At 49.9% G+C, this 5,000-nt stretch overlaps 11 non-coding genes across 11 annotated transcripts in view; 4 read left to right on the forward strand and 7 right to left on the reverse strand.

The window, feature by feature from the left end:
* Positions 1 to 179: 179 nt before the first annotated feature.
* TRNAL-UAG (transfer RNA leucine (anticodon UAG)) lies at positions 180 to 261 on the reverse strand. The gene has a single exon. It is a non-coding gene; the product is annotated as a tRNA-Leu (tRNA).
* Positions 262 to 538: 277 nt separating this feature from the next.
* TRNAL-AAG (transfer RNA leucine (anticodon AAG)) lies at positions 539 to 620 on the reverse strand. The gene has a single exon. It is a non-coding gene; the product is annotated as a tRNA-Leu (tRNA).
* A 214-nt stretch (positions 621 to 834) lies between these two features.
* Positions 835 to 906, forward strand: TRNAQ-CUG (transfer RNA glutamine (anticodon CUG)). The gene has a single exon. It is a non-coding gene; the product is annotated as a tRNA-Gln (tRNA).
* Positions 907 to 1,377: 471 nt separating this feature from the next.
* On the reverse strand, positions 1,378 to 1,459 carry TRNAL-UAG (transfer RNA leucine (anticodon UAG)). Its single transcript has one exon. It is a non-coding gene; the product is annotated as a tRNA-Leu (tRNA).
* Positions 1,460 to 2,029: 570 nt separating this feature from the next.
* TRNAQ-CUG (transfer RNA glutamine (anticodon CUG)) lies at positions 2,030 to 2,101 on the forward strand. Its single transcript has one exon. It is a non-coding gene; the product is annotated as a tRNA-Gln (tRNA).
* Positions 2,102 to 2,571: 470 nt separating this feature from the next.
* Positions 2,572 to 2,653, reverse strand: TRNAL-UAG (transfer RNA leucine (anticodon UAG)). The gene has a single exon. It is a non-coding gene; the product is annotated as a tRNA-Leu (tRNA).
* A 274-nt stretch (positions 2,654 to 2,927) lies between these two features.
* On the reverse strand, positions 2,928 to 3,009 carry TRNAL-AAG (transfer RNA leucine (anticodon AAG)). Its single transcript has one exon. It is a non-coding gene; the product is annotated as a tRNA-Leu (tRNA).
* Positions 3,010 to 3,224: 215 nt separating this feature from the next.
* TRNAQ-CUG (transfer RNA glutamine (anticodon CUG)) lies at positions 3,225 to 3,296 on the forward strand. The gene has a single exon. It is a non-coding gene; the product is annotated as a tRNA-Gln (tRNA).
* Positions 3,297 to 3,767: 471 nt separating this feature from the next.
* TRNAL-UAG (transfer RNA leucine (anticodon UAG)) lies at positions 3,768 to 3,849 on the reverse strand. The gene has a single exon. It is a non-coding gene; the product is annotated as a tRNA-Leu (tRNA).
* Positions 3,850 to 4,417: 568 nt separating this feature from the next.
* TRNAQ-CUG (transfer RNA glutamine (anticodon CUG)) lies at positions 4,418 to 4,489 on the forward strand. The gene has a single exon. It is a non-coding gene; the product is annotated as a tRNA-Gln (tRNA).
* A 472-nt stretch (positions 4,490 to 4,961) lies between these two features.
* The window catches only part of TRNAL-UAG (transfer RNA leucine (anticodon UAG)), an 82-nt gene continuing 43 nt past the window's right edge, over positions 4,962 to 5,000 (reverse strand). Inside the window, exon 1 of the tRNA in view lies at positions 4,962 to 5,000. This exon is cut by the window's right edge and continues 43 nt beyond it. This is a non-coding gene — a tRNA (tRNA-Leu).

Genomic DNA, 5,000 nt, shown 5'->3' on the forward strand with positions numbered 1-5,000 from the left:
ATGACATACCAACCATTTTTACTTTGTCCTTTAATACTTGACGCTTTTTCATTAGAAAATGATTGCTTAAATTCGAACGATTCAACGATTTTTCTGGACGATTATCGGCCCGCGTAAAGACCCTTAAAGGTTATGGATCCATAGGGAGGAGCATGTGACAGAAAAACTAATGCATGCTTTGGCAGCGGTGGGATTCGAACCCACGCCTCCAAAGAGACTGGAGCCTAAATCCAGCGCCTTAGACCGCTCGGCCACGCTACCGGCTGCAAGGCTGAGCGCATTGCGCCTCCTCGGGGCTCAGACCTTTCTGTTGCTGGCGACTCCCTGTGGAAGCTAAGTCAGCCCAATCCTTTCCTCAGCAGTGGCTACAGAAATAGGTTCACTTCATATACTGTGTGCACACACTCCACACGGGAGGAGTCAACCAAATAAAGACCCTGCTTGGGATTTTTAAAGCTCTATGAAAAACCGGGCCGAATTTTCTGGCCGTGGCGAGTGGGCTGAAGCAGCATATGACAGAAAAACAAAAACATGCTCCTGGCAGCGGTGGGATTCGAACCCACGCCCCCGAAGAGACTGGAGCCTTAATCCGGCGCCTTAGACCGCTCGGCCACACTACCTGCTGCAAGCGTGGCACCTTGCGTCTTCTCAGGGCTCAGTCCTTTCTGCGGCCGGCAATTCCCCGTGGAAGCCGAGTCAGCCGGATCCTTTCCTCAGCAGTGGCTACAGAATTTAGTTTACTTCATATACTGTGTGCACACACTCCATACAGGAGGGGGGGGTCAACCATTAAATGTCCCTTTTTCAGCATTTTTCTGCTTCTTTGCTGTCAAGGGTTCCATGGTGTAATGGTTAGCACTCTGGACTCTGAATCCAGCGATCCGAGTTCAAATCTCGGTGGGACCTTAAGTCTTTTCTCCCTTTCTCTCGACAGAGCAGGTCGGGGGAAGGGGGGGTTTAAAGGGGTTATCCCAGCGCTACAAAAACATGGCCACTTTCCCCCTAAGTAGAGCCACACCACTGGGGCAGGAGAAAATGCCGACCAGGGAACTGTGGAGGAAGGAATGTTGGACTTGCCCTAAAGAACCATGTCTAAATTGCTGGGACAGTCTTGTTACGCGCACAGATAAATTGTTTAAGCGCTCGTTTAGCGGACGACAAGCCATGATTTTGAGTTCACCTCAAAAGGGGCGATCAATGACATACCAACCATTTTACTTTGTCCTTTAATACTTGACGCTTTTTCATTAGAAAATGATTGCTTAAATTCGAACGATTCAACGATTTTTCTGGACGATTATCGGCCCGCGTAAAAGACCCTTAATGGTTATGGGATCCATAGGGAGGAGCATGTGACAGAAAAACTAATGCATGCTTTGGCAGCGGTGGGATTCAAACCCACGCCTCCAAAGAGACTGGAGCCTAAATCCAGCGCCTTAGACCGCTCGGCCACGCTACCGGCTGCAAGGCTGAGCGCATTGCGCCTCCTCGGGGCTCAGAACCTTTCTGTGGCTGGCGACTCCCTGTGGAAGCTAAGTCAGCCCAATCCTTTCCTCAGCAGTGGCTACAGAAATAGGTTCACTTCATATACTGTGTGCACACACTCCACACGGGAGGAGTCAACCAAATAAAGACCCTGCTTGGGATTTTTAAAGCTCTATGAAAAACCGGGGCCGAATTTTCTGGCCGTGGCGAGTGGGCTGAAGCAGCATATGACAGAAAACAAAAACATGCTCTGGCAGCGGTGGGATTCGAACCCACGCCCCCGAAGAGACTGGAGCCTTAATGCAGCACCTTAGATTGCTCGGCCACGCTACCTGCTGCAAGCGTGGAACCTTGAGTCTTCTCAGGGCTCAGTCCTTTCTGCGGCCGGCAATTCTCCGTGGAAGCCGAGTCTGCCGGATCCTTTCCTCAGCAGTGGCTACAGAATTTAGTTTACTTCATATACTGTGTGCACACACTCCATACAGGAGGGGGTCAACCATTAAATGTCCCTGTTTCGGCATTTTTCTGCTTCTTTGCTGTCAAGGGTTCCATGGTGTAATGGTTAGCACTCTGGACTCTGAATCCAGCGATCCGAGTTCAAATCTCGGTGGGTTCTTAAGTCTTTTCTCCCTTTCTCTTGACAGAGCAGGTCGGGGGAAGGGGGCGTTTAAAGGGGTTATCCAGCGCTACAAAAACATGGCCACTTTCCCCCTAAGTAGAGCCACACCACTGGGGCAGGAGAAAATGCCGACCAGGGAACCGTGGAGGAAGGAATGTTGGACTTGCCCTAAAGAACCATGTCTAAATTGCTGGGACAGTCTTGTTACGCGCACAGATAAATTGTTTAAGCGCTCGTTTAGCGGACGACAAGCCATGATTTTGAGTTCAGCTCAAAAGGGGCGATCAATGACATACCAACCATTTTTACTTTGTCCTTTAATACTTGACGCTTTTCATTAGAAAATGATTGCTTAAATTCGAACGATTCAACGATTTTTCTGGACGATTATCGGCCCGCGTAAAAGACCCTTAAAGGTTATGGGATCCATAGGGAGGAGCATGTGACAGAAAAACTAATGCATGCTTTGGCAGCGGTGGGATTCGAACCCACGCCTCCAAAGAGACTGGAGCCTAAATCCAGCGCCTTAGACCGCTCGGCCACGCTACCGGCTGCAAGGCTGAGCGCATTGCGCCTCCTCGGGGCTCAGACCTTTCTGTTGCTGGCGACTCCCTGTGGAAGCTAAGTCAGCCCAATCCTTTCCTCAGCAGTGGCTACAGAAATAGGTTCACTTCATATACTGTGTGCACACACTCCACACGGAGGAGTCAACCAAATAAAGACCCTGCTTGGATTTTTAAAGCTCTATGAAAAACCGGGCCGAATTTTCTGGCCGTGGGCGAGTGGGCTGAAGCAGCATATGACAGAAAACAAAAACATGCTCTGGCAGCGGTGGGATTCGAACCCACGCCCCCGAAGAGACTGGAGCCTTAATCCAGCGCCTTAGACCGCTCGGCCACACTACCTGCTGCAAGCGTGGCACCTTGCGTCTTCTCAGGGCTCAGTCCTTTCTGCGGCCGGCAATTCCCCGTGGAAGCCGAGTCAGCCGGATCCTTTCCTCAGCAGTGGCTACAGAATTTAGTTTACTTCATATACTGTGTGCACACACTCCATACAGGAGGGGGGGGGTCAACCATTAAATGTCCCTTTTTCAGCATTTTTCTGCTTCTTTGCTGTCAAGGGTTCCATGGTGTAATGGTTAGCACTCTGGACTCTGAATCCAGCGATCCGAGTTCAAATCTCGGTGGGACCTTAAGTCTTTTCTCCCTTTCTCTCGACAGAGCAGGTCGGGGGAAGGGGGGGTTTAAAGGGGTTATCCAGCGCTACAAAAACATGGCCACTTTCCCCCTAAGTAGAGCCACACCACTGGGGCAGGAGAAAATGCCGACCAGGGAACTGTGGAGGAAGGAATGTTGGACTTGCCCTAAAGAACCATGTCTAAATTGCTGGGACAGTCTTGTTACGCGCACAGATAAATTGTTTAAGCGCTCGTTTAGCGGACGACAAGCCATGATTTTGAGTTCACCTCAAAAGGGGCGATCAATGACATACCAACCATTTTTACTTTGTCCTTTAATACTTGACGCTTTTTCATTAGAAAATGATTGCTTAAATTCGAACGATTCAACGATTTTTCTGGACGATTATCGGCCCGCGTAAAAGACCCTTAATGGTTATGGGATCCATAGGGAGGAGCATGTGACAGAAAAACTAATGCATGCTTTGGCAGCGGTGGGATTCAAACCCACGCCTCCAAAGAGACTGGAGCCTAAATCCAGCGCCTTAGACCGCTCGGCCACGCTACCGGCTGCAAGGCTGAGCGCATTGCGCCTCCTCGGGGCTCAGACCTTTCTGTGGCTGGCGACTCCCTGTGGAAGCTAAGTCAGCCCAATCCTTTCCTCAGCAGTGGCTACAGAAATAGGTTCACTTCATATACTGTGTGCACACACTCCACACGGGAGGAGTCAACCAAATAAAGACCCTGCTTGGGATTTTTAAAGCTCTATGAAAAACCGGGCCGAATTTTCTGGCCGTGGCGAGTGGGCTGAAGCAGCATATGACAGAAAACAAAAACATGCTCTGGCAGCGGTGGGATTCGAACCCACGCCCCCGAAGAGACTGGAGCCTTAATGCAGCACCTTAGATTGCTCGGCCACGCTACCTGCTGCAAGCGTGGAACCTTGAGTCTTCTCAGGGCTCAGTCCTTTCTGCGGCCGGCAATTCTCCGTGGAAGCCGAGTCTGCCGGATCCTTTCCTCAGCAGTGGCTACAGAATTTAGTTTACTTCATATACTGTGTGCACACACTCCATACAGGAGGGGGTCAACCATTAAATGTCCCTGTTTCGGCATTTTTCTGCTTCTTTGCTGTCAAGGGTTCCATGGTGTAATGGTTAGCACTCTGGACTCTGAATCCAGCGATCCGAGTTCAAATCTCGGTGGGTTCTTAAGTCTTTTCTCCCTTTCTCTTGACAGAGCAGGTCGGGGAAAGGGGGCGTTTAAAGGGGTTATCCAGCGCTACAAAAACATGGCCACTTTCCCCCTAAGTAGAGCCACACCACTGGGGCAGGAGAAAATGCCGACCAGGGAACTGTGGAGGAAGGAATGTTGGACTTGCCCTAAAGAACCATGTCTAAATTGCTGGGACAGTCTTGTTACGCGCACAGATAAATTGTTTAAGCGCTCGTTTAGCGGACGACAAGCCATGATTTTGAGTTCACCTCAAAAGGGGCGATCAATGACATACCAACCATTTTTACTTTGTCCTTTAATACTTGACGCTTTTTCATTAGAAAATGATTGCTTAAATTCGAACGATTCAACGATTTTTCTGGACGATTATCGGCCCGCGTAAAAGACCCTTAATGGTTATGGGATCCATAGGGAGGAGCATGTGACAGAAAAAACTAATGCATGCTTTGGCAGCGGTGGGATTCAAACCCACGCCTCCAAAGAGAC

Source organism: Dendropsophus ebraccatus, chromosome 1 (genome assembly GCF_027789765.1).
Source record: "Dendropsophus ebraccatus isolate aDenEbr1 chromosome 1, aDenEbr1.pat, whole genome shotgun sequence".
Classification (NCBI taxonomy): domain Eukaryota; kingdom Metazoa; phylum Chordata; class Amphibia; order Anura; family Hylidae; genus Dendropsophus; species Dendropsophus ebraccatus.